Source organism: Anolis sagrei, chromosome 5 (genome assembly GCF_037176765.1).
Source record: "Anolis sagrei isolate rAnoSag1 chromosome 5, rAnoSag1.mat, whole genome shotgun sequence".
Lineage (NCBI taxonomy): Eukaryota > Metazoa > Chordata > Lepidosauria > Squamata > Dactyloidae > Anolis > Anolis sagrei.
In genome coordinates, this window is record NC_090025.1 from 23,854,166 (window position 1) to 23,876,351 (window position 22,186).

The 22,186-nt window shown below is 37.8% G+C and overlaps 1 protein-coding gene across 3 annotated transcripts in view; it reads left to right on the forward strand.

Annotated features, from left to right (window-relative positions):
• The window catches only part of BMPR1B (bone morphogenetic protein receptor type 1B), a 236,160-nt gene that overhangs the window by 53,559 nt on the left and 160,415 nt on the right, over positions 1-22,186 (forward strand). The window contains exon 1 of one of the 3 annotated variants that reach the window (XM_060779214.2): positions 9,600-9,697. The exons of the other annotated variants lie outside the window; for them this stretch is intronic. The gene's annotated coding sequence lies outside the window, so the exon portion shown is untranslated. Of the gene's footprint in view, positions 1-9,599; positions 9,698-22,186 lie in introns of those variants that run through there. 3 annotated transcript variants of the gene reach the window in all.

Consider the following 22,186-nt stretch of genomic DNA (forward strand, 5'->3'; position numbering starts at 1 on the left):
GTGTGACTGTTAAAATCCATAGTTTACTGTTGACTTTAAATGTTATTTTTAAAAGATAAGACACATTCCATTTCTTTAATGTATTGAAAGAGGAAAACCTGTAACCTTTTGTTTTAAATTAAATCAATTTTTTAGTGTGTTTATCTATCAGCAAAGTATAAAATACTTTCAATTGTATCTTTAAACAAAGAATAACATCACTTCTCCAATCAGTAGAAGGTGTAATTCTTTCCTAGATATCTCTTGAGATAACTGAAAGGCTGTAGTTCACCATAACAAAGTGGATAGCAATTTGTTACACAGTCACTTGTGGCATTTCCTGTTCAGTTTAATTTAAAATATTGGCTCATCCAGCAATAGTGTTTATCAATATTTTGTAGCTTACAAGGCACTGTGGATGAACAGAATAGGACAGTAAGGCCATAAATTCCTATAGTAATACAAAATAATTTTGTTTTTTGGGATTAAATTAGCAAATGATGGTTTGGCCCAGGTTACAAATCAGCTGTTAAGACTTTTGCCTAACAATTGGAATTTGCTGAATGATGTTGAAAGCATAGTCATGGAAAAAGAGCTTAACAAGAATTCACCAAGCTTTTCGGTTTTATCTCATATGGCTTGAATAGAAACAAAACATTTTTATCTAAGGACCTTGTTGATCTATGCAAGGACATGTGTGTTTGCTCCCAACTATTGTTTGGTTTTGGTTTGCCCTCAGTTAAGGACGTTATCATACTTTGTACCATTTAAATTTCAGTTATCTTTGACCACAGTGACTACAATTTTTCACCCATAAAAATTATCAAAAGGTTCAGCTCTATCATTTAACTTGAATAGGAACAAAGGATTCAGACCACGATTCATATCATAGTTCATCTACACTGAGCGGTCAATATCCTGATTGTAGTGCCAGTAGTAAATCAGTAAATGATAAACATTGAATACTAGGCCAGCATTTATGAACCAATGTAGTGTAGTGGTTTGAATGCTGAACTAGGACTTGGTAAGGCCAGGATTCGAATCCCTGCTTTGCTATAAAACCAACTGGGTAACCTTGAATATGGCGTATTCTTTCTGGTTCAGAGAAAGGTAAAGGCAAACCTTTTCTGAACACGTTAACAAAAAAAAGTCCATAATAGTTAGTGTTTGGATCACTATTAAATGGAAATGAGTTGTTGTTGTTGTTGTTGTTGTTATCGTGCTTTCCTCTTTTTAAAAAAGACTCACCTTGAAGGTACGTAACAATTTATGAAAATCCTAACTAGTGATTGCTTTGTTAATAACCAGTGTCAAAAGTACTGACCAGTATTGGTTCTTCTGAACATAATAATCTAGGAGGAGGGGCAAACCTTCATTCATTTGATAGCTGGAGTCAACAAAAGTGTGCCAAATACAATTTCATTCATCTTTAAGGTGCGCATAAAACTCAACGGGTTTTGCTATAGCATTCTAAACAGAGCAGCCTCTTTATGGCATAAAGCAAGAATCCCGATCCTAAAGAAGTCAAATCTCCTAAAGTGACAATTGGAATGAAATGCATTCACAAATGTTAGACAGTTCCTTGGAGTCTGAGTGGGAATAATTGGTTGGGAAGTTATAAAAATAGTAATAGCTCTCCATTTGGTGCCCCAAATGGTTGCTATATGGGAAAAATATTCTTGCTGTGTTGTTCCACCAAATTGCTAATTAAATCATTGCCTCCATCATATACTCTTATCATTGTTATCTTTGGATTCACACGTTAGCTTAAAGCAAACAGCGGACAATAAAGAGAACAAAAGGGCTTTTATTACACACACACACACACCCAAATTGCATCCATTTCCTACAAACCAAATCCTTGCTTTCATGTGGAATATTTATTTTATGGCATGTTTGGTTTCAATCCTACCTCTTGCAGTGTAATCTAATTTTAAGAATGTTACTTCAAGAATATATACATATTTACTGTTTAGCTTCATTGTGATTCTCTCGTATGAAATTTTGAATTATACTATTTAGATCATAATCTTACAATGCCCAGATATACAAACAGACAGATATATAAAATGGAGAATTATATTGTGTGTGGAAAACTAGCAAAATACTAATTATAAAGATGCAAAAGGATGATGCATTTGTAGAGTGGAAATCATACTATTTATAGACTAGATTCCTAAATTATCAGTAATAATTCCTTCTAACAAAAACACATTCTAGGTTCAAACAAGAAATATGGCTACATTCAAAACTGAGTGAATTTTACAATTATGGAACATTTTTCTAGATGGGACCCAAAATAGTCTACAAGTTTGAGCATTGAACTATGAGTTTGGAAACCAGAGTTTAAATCCTTGCTGGGCCATGAAACCCACTAAAGCATCTAGAGGAAGTCACATTCTCTCAGCTCAGAAGATAGCAATGGCAAACCTTTTCTGAATAAATCCTATCAAGAAAACTCTATGATAGGTTTGCTCTATGGTTTCCATAGGTTGGAAATGACTTGAAGGAACGCAACAACAAAGGCACAGATATCTGTATATCAAAACAGAATAACTCAAATCCTCTTGATGTGGTGATGATGATGGTGATAACATTTTTGATATTGTTGTACAGGACTTGGCAATGAGGCACATGCAGGTTACAAATTAAAAATAAGGTAAAAGCTTGTTATTACTATTTTAGTTTTATATAAAGATGTTAGAGTCATATACATTTATTTAGTGTATAGCCAGCCTCCAAGTTACGAACAAGATAGGTTCTGTAGGTTTGTTCTTAAATTGAATTTGTGTGTAAGTCAGAACAGGTACATTTTTAACTGTAACTCCAGCATGTTTGTTTTACTGTCTGTGCCCCTGTTCAGAAATTTTCACCTCACACTCTGTCCCTGTGACAATTGGATTTTGAAAAATTTGGCTTGTTGTGGAAACAAGGATTGATGATAAAGCTTCAGTTGAGACATGTTTCCCCCTTAATAATAACTCTTCCAGGAGTGGGTTTCGCTTCCAAGGGGTAGATTTTTCTCACCTCCTGTCATCTCATCCCTTTTCTTGACTATGCGTCATTTGTAAGTCTCATGTTTTTAACCCTGTGACTGCCTGTATTTGCAGAAAGCTATACAGAATTACAGTAGGCTTGATGTTGGGTTCTGGGACCCGCCACAGTTATAAAAAACCACGAACAATCATATTTCATATTATTAAATGGCAGCAGCCTGAATGTAAACATCACTAATTTGTGTGTGGTGTGACAATGTATGATCACTGGAAATTGTGGGTCTGGATTCTGCATATCTGGAGGATCCACAGTACAATAAATAGGCAACCAATATATAACAGAGACAGGGGTAAACAGTACTGATTTTTAATTCCTGTGCCAGAGAACATTTGATTATGTCAATTGACTCAATATATGGTCAATCAAATTGCAGCAAATAAAACAGTACAATTTATTTATTGTAATCAAATATTTAAACATTTCTTCCGTCTTCCAGGAGCATGGTTTACATTGCCTTTTAGGTGCATGGGATAGCATTCCTTTGCATTTCTCCAGAGTTGTTACAGACCCAGCAGCACCCTGGAAGTTAAACAGTATCATAGTCTGGAAAGCCAGGCTGCAGGCTCTCTGCAGTTATTGGTTTAGAAAGTATCTCTTTGGGTTTGGAGTCTACCCTTTTTCCTGGGGTTGAGATCTCCATTTTGGAATCTCCCCTGCCTTCTTCAGTAGAGAAAAGAACCTCAGATGTGCTGTTGGTCAGACAGGGAGCTCTGAAAAACCCATTGCGAGTACTATTGAGTTATAGATAGATATAGAGATAAAGAAAGGCAACTGAGATAAAGAGAAGCTTATTGAGATACTATAGTTATTGAAGAAAGCTATTGAAAAATAGAGAGAAATAGTTATTGAGTTATTAAGAAAGGTTACCTCAGTAATTGAATAAAAAGGGAAAGAAAGAACATCTCTATGGTTTCTCAAATTGACTGTGTTGTAACTTTATCAAGCTGTGCCAAGTCTGCCAAGGACTTTGGAAATAAATATTTTGTTGATTTTCATTTTTTGACTGGCATCAGTTGCTGAAAGTATTGCGTTATTGCTTCAAAGAAAGACCCCCAGCAGTTCGCCCAAATAAAGAGAGAAGCACATCTTAGTTTTAATGTTATAGGGTCTGGGTGTGACGGCACAACATTGCTATAATGTCACTTCTAAAGCTTCTCTTTTTCAGGCTAAGCATACCTAAGATGCTCCTTGTGCTGATTCATAGAATAAATATCCATAGTAAGGCTGAGTGCAAAGTATTATATTTTCTACCTTATCTTGACAACAAATAATAATGAACACAGAATTACGGTGTATTGCAAAAGTAAAAAGGTCCCATTTTTTATTTCATTGGATAGATGTAAAGGAATTTAAAGTAATGTAGCATGTCTGTTCTGTTTCTACTATCCCGGCAAAGTATATGATGAGTAACATAAACACTGCATCATCTAGCAAGAGCAATCCTGACAGGACACAAAAAGTTGAATGGTGCCTAGGTCACAGAAGATGTCCAGATTGTTTAAGAAAATGCATATTATCCAGCTGCTCAACATCATACAAGCACTCCAGAATGTACCTCTATTGCTTTCAAAAGATCATGGTAGGAAAATAAAGTCATCATCGTTTTGTGCCAAATGTCTGAAAATTTAAATACTGTCGCTTTTTGTAGAAAGATCAGTGACCTGTGATCGCTCAACGTTATTTCCTGACATTGCTGTAAACTCAGTATACTATTTGCTTTCATCCACATTTTAACATGAAGAGAAGATTTAATTGGCATTTAGTGTATTTTTGTAACTGTAAAATGTGGAAATTAAAAACTATTTGGTAAACTGACATTTTTTAAAAATACTCATATTTATAGAACCTCCATGCCAGAAAGTATTTGTATACTTTCATGCCTGAAAGCATTTATTTGCATGATGTTACTACTTTCATACCTGAAAGTATTTGCATGATATTTTACTACTACAATTACTACTAGAACAAATGCTTTTATATCTGTCATCTCATTCTCCCAGTCCTGAGACCCACGAGGTTTGCTAAATGATCAAAACATTTGTTTTGGCATTTGCCAACTGAAAGTGAACTTCATGAGAGAGATCCATGAACTCTACTTATGATTGCCCTGATCAGGGCTATGATTTCTTTGATCCAGTTGTAATAATATCATTATTTTTTTATTATTTTAGACATTTATATCCTGTCATTCTAACCACCACCACCCCCCCGGGGGGGGGGGGGGAGGGAATTGGGGCAGCTCACAACTGACAACCATTAGATGCCAAACAAACAATAGTAATAAAATCACAATTAAAACATTAGTTAAAAACATCAAATTATAAGCATCTGCATTTGTATTTTAACATTTGGAAAATTAATAAAGATTAATAAAAAATATAAAATAAAATAAAATAAAATAATTATAAGCATCCATTTAAAAGTTAAACAAATCCAAATCCAGAGTCATAATCCAAGGTCTGTCCATTGTCAATCATATAAATCATTTGCATTATTATTGCTGCTTCTGTTGCTTGACTGCTTGGTCCCACAACCATGATTTAAGTTTTTTCCCCTAAAGGATAGGACAGAGGGTCCAACTTGATTTCATTAGGAAGTGAGTTCCACAGATGGGGGCCAACACCTAGAAGACCCTGTCTCTCATCCCCGCCAATCACACTTGTGAGGTTGACGGATGAGACAGGGACTCCCCCAACAATCTTAACCTCTGAGGTGGATCATAGAGGGAGATACATTTGGACAAGTAAGCTGGGCTCGAACTGTATAGGGCTTTATAGGCCAAACTCAGCACTTTGAATGGTTCTTGGTAGCAAATTGGCAGCTAGTGGAGCTGACATAACGGGGATGGTATGCTCCCTGTACGCCACTCCTGTGAGCAGTCTGGCTGCCACTTGTTTCACTAATTGAAGCTTCCGAACAGTCTTCAGAGGTAATCCTTCGTAGAGTGTGTTGCAGTGATCTATTTTGGATGTAACAAGAGAGTGGACCACCGTGGCTAAGTCAGACTTCCCAAGGTAAGGATGCAGGTGGCGCACAAGATTTAATTGTGCAAAAGCATCCCTGACCACCGCTGATACCTGGGGTTCCAAGCTCAGCGATGTCCAGGATCACTCCCAAGCTGTGAACCAAGTGGGGGAGTGCAACCCCATCCAGTACAGGCTGTAACCCCATGTAATGTGGTTTTCTTCTTTTCCTACTGCTTTCCATTATACTGTTCCTGCATTTTCCATCGAATCATACCTTCTCATGATATGTACAAAGCATGATAGCTTCAGTTTAAGTCATCTGGTTTACTAGTGAAGAGTTCAGATAAGATTTGATGCAGGATCCAGTCATTTGTCTTTTTGCATCAAATCTTGCCTATCCTTTCAGCACCACATTTCAGACAAATTGATCTTCCTGTCAGTTTTTTCCACTGTCAAGCTTTCACAGCTATCAATCAAAATGGGAAATGCTGTTACATGAATGATTCCATCATAGTATTAAATCACCAATCTTTAGCTTGGAGCATTGTCATCTTCCTACATGGCAGCCTTTCTACAGCCTATTTCATTCCAGACTCCATTTTGATTAATGATTGAGCCAAGGTATATAAAATATTTTATTTCATTGTCTTCATCACCTGATTTAAAGTTATCTAACTCATTTGACTTCATTATTTCTTGCTTTCTTAGTATTCAGCTGAAATCTGTATTCACATTACATTCCTTAATTTCATCATTAGTCATTCAAAATCTTTGCTGTTTTCTGCAACTAATATGGGGTCACTGGTATATCTTACATTTTTGATGTTCTTTCTTCCAGTATCTCTACGTCCTTTGATTCTAGTCTGCTTTCTTTATAATAGATAGATAGATTAAGCACAATGATAAAATGTAGCCTTATCTAACTCCCATGTCAATGGGAATCATTCTGTTTTTTCAACTTGTCTCCAGAATTTCATAGCAAGCTTTATTTATACTTACAAAATTGGTAGGTGATAATCTTTGAAGCAGGTGTAAAAATGGAGTGACATACACATTTGAAATTTTCTTTACTTTAGTTTAGTGGCTCTCAACCTGTGAGTCTCAGGTGTTTTGGTCTAAAACTCCCAGAAATCCTAGCCAGTTTACCAGCTGTTAGGATTTCTGGAAGGCCAAAACATCTGGGGACCCACAGTTTGAGAACCATCGCTGTAGGGAAATTCTCTGGTGCTAACATTTTCAAAAGTCCTTATTGTTGTGCAGGGGGACATTTTTTAAAAAGTTATGCTGGTACTACCCTATCCCATTTGTCATGACTCTCTTTTTTAAAAAGCCATCACTCGGTGATTAGGTTTTCTGAAAGACTCCATTGTTGCCAACTGAGGTTTCTTAAAAGACTATCTCCAGTGTTACGGAAAGAATAGCTATCTGCTTCACATTCCTCTAAAAATGGACCACCCCCTGCACTGCAGTTAAAGCAAATTGTAAGCTTTCCCCAAGTTTTTTGCTTAAGGGTCAGGACAAAGGGGGGGGGGGATTCAAAACAGGAGTGTCGATGGAACTTCCCCCATTCAAAAAGACTTGAAGGAGGCTCTCCATTGACTTCAGTGGAAAATTCCTCACTCAATTATGGATTTATTTATTTTTCTTCTTGAAAGTTGTTTCCCAATTTCAACTTTGCCCAGGTTGAATTGTTGTATGTATCTATGTGCAAGCATGGATGAATCTCCTTGTTGGCCTTGCTCATTTCTGGTAAGGTATCAAGAACAAACTGTAATGGACATTTAATGGCGTTCTGTCCTGTTGGTTTTTATCTTTTTAATGAGGTATTAGATGGTTTTAATTACACAGATTGTTTACTTGCATCTTATAATAACAGAAATATATGCATATGCATATGTTTATATATGTATATGCATAGAATTACAGAGTTGGAAGAGGTCTCATGGGTTGTTGTTGTTCATTCGTTCAGTCGCCTCCGACTCTTCGTGACCTCATGGACCAGCCCACGCCAGAGCTCCCTGTCGGCCGTTACCACCCCCAGCTCCCTCAAGGTCAGTCCAGTCACTCATGGGTTATCTCCTGCTAAATACATCTCTGGCAAGTAGCCATCCAGTTTCTTTTTAAGATGTCTGGAGAAGAGACACCCCAGTATTTCTCCTTCTCTCTGTGTATAAATATATATCCGAACACCCATTCATGGACACAAACACTAATGGTTTGTATGTATTTTGAGAGCCACAATGAGTTTCTGTCTTAAGAAATGGGGTAAGATAATGAGGATGGTAACAATGATATTGTTATTGTTATCACCCTTGACAGGGAGAACCTCAGACCAAAAAGAAAAACTTTTCCCTCCCTTTTTTTTGTACAAGAACCAAGATCTTAGATCTCATCACTCTTGAATATTTACAAGCATTGGGATTATTGTAGCTATTCAGTGAAGTTCAAAATCATAAACAAACAAAACAAAAGCAAACAAACCTTATCTATAGGGGTATAGTGCCTATATCCAGGGAAGTCATGCTACCCCTCTATTCTTCCTTGGTTAGACCACACCTGGAATACTAAAATCATCAAGAGTCTGGAGAACAAGCCCTATGAGGAGTGGCTGAAAGAGCTGGACATGAAGAAGAGAAGGCTGAGAGGAGACATGATAGCCATATATGCGAGGGGGAGTCATAGGAAAGAGTGAGCAAGCTTGTTTTTCACTGCCCTGGAGACTGGGATGCAGAAAAATGGCTTCAGACTACAGGAAAAAAGATTCCACCTGAACGTTAGGAAGAATTTCCTAACTGTGAGAGCTGTTCAGCAGTGGAACTCTCTGCCTTGGAGTGAGGTGGAGACTCCTTCTTTGAAGACTTTTAAACAGAGGCTGGATGGCCATCTGTTGGGGGGGGGGTGTTGAATTCGATTTTCCTGCTCCTGGCATTGGGTTGGACTGGATGGCCCATGAGGTCTCTTCCAACCCTATGATTCTATGGTTCTATCTGCGCCTTTTATTGGTTATATGAAAGCCATTCCTGGAACCTTTCTGGTTGAGTAATTGGATAACACCCCCCCCCCCCAATTATATAAAGTAAAATATAATATGATGCACTTGATGATACTACTTGAAATATTTGTTTTATTTCTTATTACTCTTATAACAGGCAGGACTGATTTTACATGCTGTGGTTGCAGCTGTTGGAATGCTGGAAAGCACCAGCTGGGAAAATGTGAGAGTTTTCTGTTTTCCTTTTTCTGTAAATGCAGGGCCGTGTGGTCATCAGGAGCTCTGGCTGCTGCAGTAACTTCTGATGTTCCTTTGTGTGCGTCTTGGAGATGACTTTCTCAGTCTTGGGTTTGTTTTATCATGCCACAATGTGGTCATTCCAAAAACTCAGGAAACCTGAGAAGGAGATAGAGCTTTCTTGCATGTAACAGATGGTTACTGTTTAAATGCATGCATAACCAAGTCCTTACCTCACATATAGAGGGGAGTGGTGGGGGAAGAGGAGGAGGTGAGAGGTGAAAAGGGGGAGGCAAAAGATGAAAAATCAGAAAAGTTGATTGGAGCTTCATATATATATATATATATATATCTTCCCTAATCACAGTCATATGGGAGTCTTTTTTAAGCAAGCTGGAATGGGAAGAAGCTATGGCCGTTCAAATGTATAAATGCGTGTTGGAGTTCAAGTAAGCTGTACCATCTGGTAAGAGTTTGCATTTGTGTGTGTATATCTGCATGGACTTTCTGCTTTAATGAATAGAGTTTTTCCAAAGCCGCCAAGTCTGCAGCAAATGCGGTCAGGGAATTTATTATGTTAAGTACCATACTTGGCGTGGAGCTAATTGTGTCTAACAAGGAGCGTGCTGGAAACTCAGACCTGAGAGGTGACAAATGCTGCAAGTATTCTATTTCTGACAATGCTGAAAGAGATTTTGTATAAAGGAATGCTGATTGTATGTCAGGGCGTTATTGCTAATGAGTTACTTCATACAGAAGCATGGTTTCTTATTTCAGTGTGCAGAAGAATGGAGATTTCTCATTTGGGTATTGCCCCCTTTAAAAGCCAATGGTTAGAGTGATATCTCTCACTTCAAATCCTATAAGCAAATGTTTTAAGGCTGTTCTTAGTCTGCTTTCTGAGCACACCCACGTAGTAACAAAGAATCAATGCAGAGAGATACGTTGTTAAGACGGTGCTGTGATTTCAAATATTTATAGTGGAAATAGATTAAAAGATGCATCTTAAATTTTGAGCATGTATTTGTTAGATTAAACATGCCTGTGGATTTTAAAGATATGTTAGATGCTTTTTGTGTGCATGATCCCTTGTATTCATTATTGACATCTATGCTAGTACAAGCAATACCCTAGTAACCAGTAAAACAAACATAAAGTAGTTGGCTGCCACCTTCTGCCTTTTCCACTACTTGTCTTCATAAGAGTATTTATAGAGCCCTCATTGATCTGGCAAATATATCCTTTCTCTACCACACCAAAGAAGTGACCTGCATGCTCTTTTTTGAGGTCAGTGTTATGCTCATTGAGTGGCCTCCATAAGCAGCCCTGTCCCTCAAAATACACATGTAAGTATTGGAAGTATTTTGTGGCAAGTACTGAAAAGGATTTCATAACTGAAGCATTGTGGTTTTTTAAACATTGTGGGTAATGTGTTACCTGCATGAATTTATTTTATCTCTTTTCCAAGTGGCTAGGAACACTTCTGTTTGGCAATGCTTAAGTTACAAACACCCAACTTACAAATGACTTGGAGTTAAGGACTAGAGTGAGACAACAGGAAGTGAGAGAAATCTACCCCTAGGAAGGGAAATTCACTCCTGAAAGAGTTATCATAGGGGGAAAGGTGTCTCAAACAAAGCTTTATCACCAATCCTTGTTCCCAGAACAAGCCAATTTTTCCAAAATCCAGTGATCACAGGCACAGAAAGTGAAGTAAAATTGTCTGAATTTGGCATAGATCGCAAAACAAACACCACCAGGGTCTAACCCTTCCTTATGCTATTTGAAAAAAACAAAAAACAAAACACACACACACACGGCTGGAGTTACACTTAGAAAATGTACCTGTTCCGTCTTACATACAAATTCAACTTAAGAACAAACCTACATAACCCGTCTTGTTCATAACTTGGGGACTGCCTGCATTAGATTTCAATTTAATCTCCCTCCCACCCCCATTTATGCCAACTAATACTTGGAGTTAGATTGAAAGGAGAGATCAGCTTACTGGTAACACTGCATATCCAAATTCTGGATCATCTCCCCAAGAGTTTTCATACATTTTAAACAGCAAGGGGGAGGAGACACAATTGAGCCTGGAGACCAATGATTTGTGTTGAATTGGAAGTTCTCAGTACCATCTTCTGTGTTTGCTCTTCCAAGAAGGACTGGAACCACTATAGAACAGTGTCCCCAAACCCCAGCCCAGAGAGATGGCCCAGAAGTACAGCATGGCCCTTGGTATTGAAAGCCACTGAAAGGTGTTATCAGAAGCAACGTGAACACCCCTCCCCCCCCCCACACACACACCTTTATTTGTTCCCTGCATAAGTTACCCAATGAGGCAATCAGAGGGTTGTTGTAGGTTTTTCCGGGCTATATGGCCATATTCTGGAGGCATTTTCTCCTGATGTTTCACCTGCATCTATGGCAAGCATCCTCAGAGGTAGTGAGGTCTGTTGGAAGTAGGAAAATGGGTTTATATATCTGTGGAATGACCAGGGTGAGACAAAAGACTTCTGTCTGCTGGAGCTAGGTGTGAATGTTTCAACTGACCACCTTGATTAGCATTTAATGGCTTGGAAGTGCCTGGGGGGAAATCTTTTGTTGAGAGTGATTTGATGTGCCTGATTGTTTACTCTCTGCTGTTTTACTGTTGTAATTTTTGAGTTTTTTTTATACTGGTAGCCAGATTTTGTTCATTTTCATGGTTTCTTCCTTTCTGTTGAAATTGTCCACATGCTGTGGATTTCAGTGGCTTCTCTGTGTAGTCCGACATGGTGGTTGTGAGAGTGGTCCAGCATTTCTGTGTCCTCAAATAATATGCTGTGTCCAGGTTGGTTCATCAGGTGCTCTGCTATGGCTGATTTCTCTGGTTGAAGTAGTCTGCAGTGCCTTTCATGTTCCTTGATTCGTGTTTGGGCAATGCTGCATTTGGTGGTCCCTATGTAGACTTGTCCACAGCTGCATGGAATACGGTAGACTCCTGCAGACGTGAGAGGATCCCTCTTGTCCTTTGGTGAACGTAGCATTTGTTGGAGTTTCTTGGTGGGTTTGTAGGTGGTTTGTATGTTGTGTTTCCTCATCAGTTTCCCTATGCGGTCAGTGGTTCCCTTGATGTATGGCAAGAACACTTTTCCTCTGGGTGGATCTTCATCTCTATTCATGGAGCAGAGTTATCTTTATTCTATAAACAGGCCTGAAACCAGATTGAAATGGATCTATAATTTGTCCTTCTCATCCAGGAACCCCTAAAGCTGGGAGGCTACCATATGATTTGTAACCTTGCAGAAGTAATGAATAAAACCGGCTGATAATTTTCCACTATGGTGGGATGTAGAATGTTTTTTCCAGTAACAATCTAACTATTGCACCTTATAGACATTCTGCCATAGTAAGGCATTCTCTGTTCTCCTTACACACGAAGACAGGTACCCTATGGCTGCTTTTATGAGCCATGTATGAGTCATACATGATGTATTACCAGTTTGAGCCAGTGATCTGCCAATACATATCAAAGTGAGCAACAGCAAAAATATCAATTACTTCGTTAGTTCGTACAGTAGCATCATACAGACAGTACAACTAGTTGTTATCTAGATTACAGAAACTTATCAGAGTTTGGTATGTATAGGTATAGTATAGTATAACCATAATTTTAATTATATTTTGGAGGACAATTCCACAATAGTCCAGCCACCCTTACCATGACTAGGTTGGCTGGGGAATTCTGGGAATTTTAAACAGGAAAGAGGCATTTCCTAAGCAAGTTCTTCATTCTTTTCAGGTGTTTCTCCCCCCCCCCCCCCTTCTACTTGTAGTTAACTGGTTGTATCATTTGTAACTTAAATGCTTGCCTTATTTGGCAACTAATATTTAATAAATTATATAACCCCCCAGAGAAACATTTTTGCAGAGGTCACATTACTACTTGGTAATGCACCTGCATCATTCTTTTTTAAAAATGAGGTTCTTCCCATCACTTACTGAACTGAATTATGCTAAAAACATCTGTCTGGCCTCTGGGGTTCGAAATAACACTGCAACATTTGTCAGGTATGTCCCATATGTCAGTGATGATGCCTGGATGAATCTGTTTGCAAAAGTCATTGCGTCTAGACATGTGCAGTAACCCTCTGGTGCACTTAGCTTCATGATGTGCAGGATTACTGTGGAAAAATCAGGGAGACATGGGACTTGAGGGGAAAGCGAGAGAAGCTGACTGAAGCACCCAGCCTTGAATCATTCCCTAAAAGGTCCCTAAAAGTGCATAATGTCCAATCATCTTGATCAAGGGAATAACAAAATATCTAGAAGGTTAGAATTTCCTTGTTTTGTTTGTGTGTGTGTGTGTGGGGGGGGGGGTTCCCAGAAAGACAGGTGTTTGCAAAAATTATCATGACAAGCATTTCTCAAAATGACTGTTTTGAGATTCTCCAGGTGTACTAGCTGTCACTTGTTTCCTGCCCACAAAAAGGTAAGGATCACACTTTCCTACATTTCCTCCATGATTATCAGATCAGTTCATGTATACTTCCTTTCCCAGCTGTCTCACATCTGGATAGATTACATGCTGAGAAACTTCAGTAGAACTCCTGTTAACATATGCATTCCTACCAGTCTCTAAATTTAGCCTATATTAAAGTTGGCCATTATGTGAGAATGTATAAAACTTTGAAAAGTTACATTTTTGGACTACAGCTCCCAAGGCTTGTCTATAGCAACAACATTTTCTTGGTCTATATTAGCTCTGTAATGACCCCACAAATGTCTCAGAAATTGCATACCACAGCCAGCTACACATTGCCCTTTGGTGAAGTCACTTCATTTTTAGAGGGAGGCCCATTTCCAATCCTTCCAAGCCATATGGCCAAAATACATTTCCGCACATCATGCATGTGAATAAACAATTTTTATGTTAAGTGGAGGTGTGCTAATATTGATATGCAAGTATCCACAAACATGCACCATTCTCTCTCACTCACTCACACACACACATGTATATGTATGTATACACACATACAATTTAATCTGGAAAAGAACCACTTCTTGGAGGGAATGCTCACCTTCCACCAACTGGTTCCACCTATTACTAAATCCTCCTTCCAATGATAAATAAAGTAATGTTTTCTTGAGGGTCAGCCACTACTAAAATTCTGGATATTCTGTAAAACCTTGGTATAAAAGGCATTTGTTTTTAAAAAAATGTTTAAAGTTCAAAACAATGCATTATATGTGGATAATCATGGATGTTGTGTTTTAGGTTCAGAGTCATTACAAGATGAGTTCATTTTTTAGGCCTTGGGAGCTAGTCTTCTGCCAGCATGGCCACTGGCCATAGAATATTGGGGAATATATGGAAATTAATAATTTTCAAGCTCTACATAGTGTAGTGTAAGAGTACATACTGTTTTTGGTCCCATGGAATGTTTTTTTTTTTATAATAGTCTTTATTGGTTTTCAAAATATAAAAGGAATACAAATATCACGAATATGGACAAATAGACAAAGCACTAAGCTACCCCTGGGACTGCAAATCTTAGTTAAAATACCCCAATGGGGGGTACCCGCTTGGCAGACACATGAATTGATTAATCTTGGTCTACTGTACTCTCTTCTCTCTTCTGCCAAGTCGCCCTCCCTAGCCCACCCGCCCCGCCCCCCCACCCTAGGGACATCAATACACACATATATCAACATACAAACATACAAACAAATGTCACATCCATTGTCGAGTTGACTTCCAGGGTCTTTCGCAGCCGCGTGTTTCTTTTCTGTACATCTAGTTAATTTCATATTTATCTTGTTACTACTTAGAGGTCCTTGCCGTTTATCTCTATTTATCTACTGATTTTTTTTTGTTTTACCAATATTTTATATTATTTTTCTTTAAGAAGGTTGTAATTTTGCTCCAGTCTGTTTTATTGTTCGTTATTTCAGCATTCCTCATCATTTGGGTTAAGTGATCCATGTTCATAATATCGATAACCTTGGTGATCCATGAGTTGTATGTAGCTGTTTCCCTACTTTTCCATACTCTAGCTATGCAGATTCTTGCCGCGGTGGTGAGGTAGAAGAGGATTTTGTCTTCGTTTCTGTTCAGGTTGGCGTTATTCATTCCCAAAAGGAATAGCTCTGGTCTGAGTTCTATCTCGATTTCTAATATTTCCTTAATTTTCTGATGCACTTTTTTCCAAAATTTCTTAACCACCTTGCACTCCCACCACATGTGGTTGAAAGTTCCTTTTTTGTCCTGGCATCTCCAGCAGTTCTTGTTAGATTTTCCTTTACTATACTTTGCAATTTTTTCCGGTGTCTGGTACCATTGATAAAACATTTTAAACCAGTTCTCTTTTATTTCGGTGGCATAAGCATATTTTAGTTTTGTGCTCCACATTCCCTCCCATTCTGACATGGTGACGGTACGCCCAAACAGCCTGGCCCACTTGATCATCACTTCTTTTACTTGTTCCTCTTCCGTTGCCCATGTTAATAATTGGCGGTATATCTCTTTGATCGTCTTTTTCTCCGTGCTTAGTATCTTGTCCCAGGTTTTCTCTTTCGTTTCAAACCCTGATCTTTTATCTTCTTTAAAACTTTCGTTAACCTGCCAGTATTGGAACCATGAGAATCTGGGGTGCGTTTGCCTTATTTCTTCTAAAGACTTTAATTTTATCTCCTGCCCATGGAATGTTTTTGACATCAGTGGGATTGAGGGCCATATACACCCATGCAAACCCATGTCACAGTGGTCCTCCTTCATTGCTGGTACTAGTAGGGAGCCTTCTTCTAATCCTTTTCCCAACATGGAAAACAGGCATTTGTAAGGATCTTACAGAGAGAAGTGACTAAGAGAGTTATCCTTCCACTCTTTGAGACATTCCTACATGCTTCTGTTTCCTCACAGGAGGTAGGAAAGAAATGATCAGATAAATTGGCAAGAAGTTGGCAAATTGGAGGGGGGGGGTGGTATTTGGTAGTGAGGGAGTTACCCATTGGTGTGTGTGTGCACTAATGATATTTGTTTTTTCATTCCTGCTATCTTGCTTTATGTGGCCTCCAGAAGAGCTTGTGGTTTTTACATTCCTGCTGTGATGTTTTGTGCGGCCTTCAAAAGGGGTATCCAAATGGTAGTAACAGCTTGGAAAATCAAATATGTTCTTGCCACATCAGTGCAGAGTTTTAAAGGACAAAAAACAAAATTGTGCTGATTGGGAGGTAGAAGTATATGAAATCTGTGGAAGAAACTGCCAACTGATCATTTTATTTGGTGATATGCTGTGGAATTTGCATGCAAATTCCAATTTTTTGGTGAACAAAGATCACAGAGAAAAATGTTATGCATACCTTTCTTGAAGTTGATAATTGCCAGTGTGGCTCTGATTAAATCTTACTCAGAACTTATAGAAGAAGTAGGTGTGTGAAGCAGGCTAAGAATTAGAAAGTCAGACAAACTAAAAGGTGTGATGCAAGAATAGGAGGAGATTGAGGGTGGAGAACATCTGGATTTCCTAATTTTTTAGACTTCCATTCTCAAGAACACCAGTCAGCATGGTATGTAGTCAAGAGTTATTGGAGTGGTAGTTTCATTTTCCCAATAGGTAGACAGTGTAATCCCGAGTAGATTACACTATGGTAAATTACACAGCCCAGCAAAAAAAATTCTTGGTATCTTGGTTTTTAGGCCTGTTCCTTGAGGTTATTTGGGACAGTGTTTCAGAAAATTGTACTGGATAGACCGAATGAGCTCTAGTTTCTTAGACATGGTTATTGTGGTTTTCTGTGGGTGAGCAGATGGCAACTGGTAAATGGTGTGTGTGTGTGTGTATATATATATATACATATATATATATATATATATACATACATACATACACACACACACACACACACCATTTACTAGTTGCCATCTGCTTACCCACAGAAAACCACAATTGTTGTATCTCAAAAACTAGATATGTTAGAGGGAAACTAATGCCACTTTTGGAATCAGCAGGTTAAATATACTCAGAAACAGGACTTTTATATGAGGCACCAAAATGTGTGTTGGCTAGTGTTAGCATATGTTTGGAGACATTCAAGCAGTTAATGATCTTGTGAACTTCTGTGCCTTTTGTCTGTTTTACAGCACACACACACAGCACTTTGATACCACCTTAACTGCTATGTCTTCATCCTATAGAATCATGAGATTTCTGATTTCATGAAGCATACATCATTCTGTGTCAGAGAGCTCTAGTGCCTCATCAAACTACAAAACCCAGGATATCATGAGATGTAACATTTAAAGTGATATTGGATGAGATGGGGATATGATACTAAAACTTCAGGGGTGCTTCTGGGTTTTCCAGTGACAGCTGTATCTAAGAGAATGGTTTACATTGATTCACCAGTTGCAAAAGCTCTATATGATTCTAGTTTGACCGAAGTGTTGCAAACTTTGTCTGGATTCAAGGAGGAGCTGCTCAATTTGTTCCCTTCCTTATAGGCTAAACCAAGGTTTCTCAAATATTCTCCACTTACAACCCCATTTTACCCAAGAAATAGTTATGTGACCTCAGGTATATAGGTATACAAAATAGGCATAAAATCAAATGTTTATGGAAAATAAATCAGCATTTGCAAGGCTTGCTAAATAATAATCTATGGGAAGAAAACAGTGGTAGTAAATTTAAACCGTAAGCTAGAGAGTGTCTAGCAAGGTAGACACAGTACTCCAGTAATATCTAAGAACTGCATAAAAGAGATTATTTTGGCTTCAAAGCTTTACAGAACATTGTGATATGGCAGGAAGAGATATAATGGCAAAGTGAAGTAGTGTGAAGTACACCACTGAGTTCTAAATATTGATTTGAACTAACCAGCCAAATGTCATCATGATAATCCTAAAGAAGAAACAAGTAATGCCAACCCACTACTTACAATAACGGATTCTTAGCAATGAGACTTCTTGCAACATGAAATTTTTGAATCATGTTTTTAAAGTCTGTACTTTAAATAACCCTAATCTTGCAAGAAATACTGTGCTTGTTTTTATCCACATTTTGTTTGTCTGATTGTTTTGTAATATAAAAAATACATTTTGGAGGAATTAAAAGCAGAGTCATCATCATTATAGGCTTTCAGTAAATATTTGATGACATCAGGAACAGTGGGAGATGGCTTAAAACGAGAGCCACTTTTGGAGCATTCGTTTGTTTTTCCTGCCCAGCTTAACATTCAAGATAATAAAACCTTCACAACAGCTCTGTGCATATGTGTATTAAGGAGTGCTGGAGACACACACCAGTTATAACCCTACCATTTAGTTGTTGACAGCTCCAGGCACATTTTGCAAAGGCGGAGAGATTCACCAGTAAATGCTGAAGTTATCTGCTTGCAATTCACTTGTATGTATATCAACAATAGAGAAATACATTTTTTATTCAATTAATACATAATAATCCAGAGTCTTTAAATTAAGCTTATTCACTGTGCTTTCAATGGATACTATTTTTTTTGACCTGGGATCTTTTCATGTCCTTGGAGGTACAACATGGTAGACAACCTCAGACTTGGAAAATTATGTAAATTGAACATCAAAGATATTGACTTGAGATCATTACTGTACAGCAACCATAAATATTTCTGTCTACTGTTCATAACAAAAATGTATGAATTGTACATGTTATCTGACTCTCTCTCTGTATTTGAGTGCATGTTTCTAGATTATGGGTATTTAGCAAGCATTTTAAGTCATAATTCAAAACCTTATCAAGTTTGTCACTTTTAAAATTGAGATCTGGATCAATAATGCAGAGTATTTAGCCTGAAAAAATTGACTATTTTTATGCAAGGGCCAGCTAACATACCAAAATTGGCCACCATCCCATGGTATATATTTTTTTAAAAACTCACTTCTGGCAGATGTGCTCTGATCTCACTGCTGGGAATTTTCTGATAGACCCATAGAGGAAGATGGTCTTATGATCTCACCATTCATCAAGAGTTGTGTGAAGAATTTCAGCTAGCCTTCTTGTATTGTAGATTTTGGGATTTAGAGCCAAAAAGTCCTTCTCCTCTAACCTTTAACTGGGAAACAGTTGCTTGAGATGATAATTCATTCTCTGCATTACCTTCTATGTTTCAATAAATAGCTACCTTACATTTGTGTTAGCACCACTTTCTTCAGGATATTACCCTAGAATTAATTTCACTCCCTTCAGGATATTGCCTTAGGAATTAACAATTTGATTATTTCAGTCATTTGCTTTACTCGATTTACTTCCGATGACCAAGCCAAGTCATGCTAAATTAAGCTTAGTTAGAAGATATTTCATTTGGAACCTGTCCCAAGGACTGTACTCAGGCGTATTATAGTGCTCACCCTCAGGGCAACTTAATGGCAGTTATGCAAGTAGATGGGCACAGCAACCATTGCAGAAATTGGCTTTAAAAACACCTGCTCTCTATGTGTTCTTCTTGTGGATGCTGTGCTGCTTCAGATGTGCAAAAGAAGTAGAAATGTTTTTCTCTTCCTGAGTTCAGACAGCCCATTAAGGGAAAGATCTATGGCAAACAGCTCTACCAACTATACGTTAACATATATTTTGGGTTAAAATGCTGGGTGAATTCCAGTGACCTGCTAGTGCGGTGTAGAAAACAATACATTTTTTTACTTTTAAGTGTTTATGTCTTTGAGAATGTTATGAGTTGGATTGAAAAGATAGAGATGGAGATACAGAGTGCAAAATAAACTTATTTATTTATTTATTTATTTATTTCAGACATTTATATTCTGTTCTTCTCACCCTTGGAGGGGGACTCAATGCAGCTTACAATTGGAAAACATTAGATACCAACAACAATAATAAAAACAAAAACTGAACATTAGTTCAAACATTATTAAAAGTTAAAAAGACCATTTAAAAGAGACAAGTCCAAGTCCAGAGTCATAATCCAAAATCCATCTATTGTCAATCAGTGGGGAACATTTGTATAAATCGGACTGAAATTAGGCTAGCATTTCAAATGTGGTAATATGTTGCTGTGTGACTTCAGGTTCTTTCCAACTTCTCCTCAAGTGAATCTTTCACATGGTTTTCTGGGGCTGAGTTGATTTCCTTGGCCAACTGGGGGAATCAAACCCTTTCAGTTTCATTAGACTCAGTTTTAAGATGAAGACTAGAGGCTGAATGAATTACTGATAGTTTCTCAGTTTTCAGTATAAGAAAATTCTGAGAAATTTTCATAATTGCTCACTGTGGGCCCCTCCACACAGCCCTATATCCCAGAATATCAGGGCAGGAAATCCCACATGATCTGAGTGTGGACTCAGATAACCCAGTTCATTAGATATTGTGGGATTTTCTGCCTTGATATTCTTGGATATAGGGCTGTGTGGAAGGGCCCCCAGTTTCCAAATGAGCCAAATGAATTCTACTCCTAATTAGTTACAACTACGCAACATAAAACACACTTAAATTTCATGTATATTCTTAGATGTAATAACAAGTACATTAAGAGTATCAACTAACATTAACTTTAGAGATGAAATCACAATGCCAAATGATGCCAAAGAAATCCCTTTTAGTTCAAGAAATTAGGAGTTATAATAAGTGAATACGAATATGGAGAATTAGGCATTTTATTAAATCTCTTGACTGTTGCAGTAATAGCTCAAGTAATCCACAATATCTACTTCAAGATAAATATTTAGATACGGAAATGTGCATACAGAAATATGAATCGAAAATAACACATACTTGCTTTTAGAAGGAGAAAAGACAGATCTTTGTCAGTGCAATTAGCTAATATGATATTGACTGTCTGGAAATGTTTAACACCTTTGTGAGAATGGCGAGATTGATATTACATGGCCTGAAACCAAAGGCACTTTTGTAGAATTAGTTTGCTTTTCCTTCACAGATTAACACTTAGTGCTGATGGGCTGAATGTGAAGGAAAACGAGCTTGCAAAAAGTGTATTTTCCTCTTATTTGTTTTCTTAGTTTCAAAACAGCTACTGCTGTATGTGTAGAGCATAATGCCATGGAAATAAGGCAACATTTAAAATAAATCCATTTAAAGGCTTTGGGGATTAATATGTCTGATTTTTTAGAAACACACACACACTCACACACTAAATATAACCCCCTTTTTGTAGACACCAGGAGGATTGTTCAAGTAATAAATATTTAAACTCCAGGGCTTTTCCGATTTTTTAAATGAATGTCCTTAATAGTGATTTTCTCAGTGAGTCCTAGATGCAATTACAGTTAAGAGTGTGGATTTGGCTATTTTATTGTACATTACAGGCAGATTCCTGAAATAGTAGAGGGACATTATTTTGACTAGCAGGGCAGCTTCTGGCTTGAGAAGAGACTTGTCCAGGTTACCATACTTTTTGGGTTCACAATAAATTAATACAGGTGAAAGAATTCAGGTTCGCTGATCTGGCCTCCTTATCAATAAAGGAAGCATTCCCTTCTCAATAGAGAAGTGAAAGGTGACACCTTAGTCCATCCTAAAAGGACCGCCAACCCATTCTACTATTTCTGCTGTGGTGTGATTTCTGGCCTTTTTAAATACCTAAGTGGGAAAATAGTAGCTTCTCTTAAAAGAGAATGGAGAGAGTTGAAGGGGTCAGGTTTGTTTCATGTTGTCTTGGGATAACATGTCTTTTGCCACTCTACTCAGAGAAAGGGGGGGGGGGGGTAGTTCCTTTTAAGATAAAAGTTATACTATAATAGTTAAATTGACTCATGGATAAGTCAGTCCAGGTTTTTTGGGTTGACTTTGACTAATATTTCTAGGCTTATCCATATACATATATACAAAATACATGGTAGTAGAACAGGTAGGGCACTAGTTGTGAATTTGACTGGAAATCGCTTCTAGGAACTTGGAATAAAGTGATAGATCACATATGTGCCAAATATAGAACCATTTCTGTCCAGTTTCTTTCAAAAACTAGT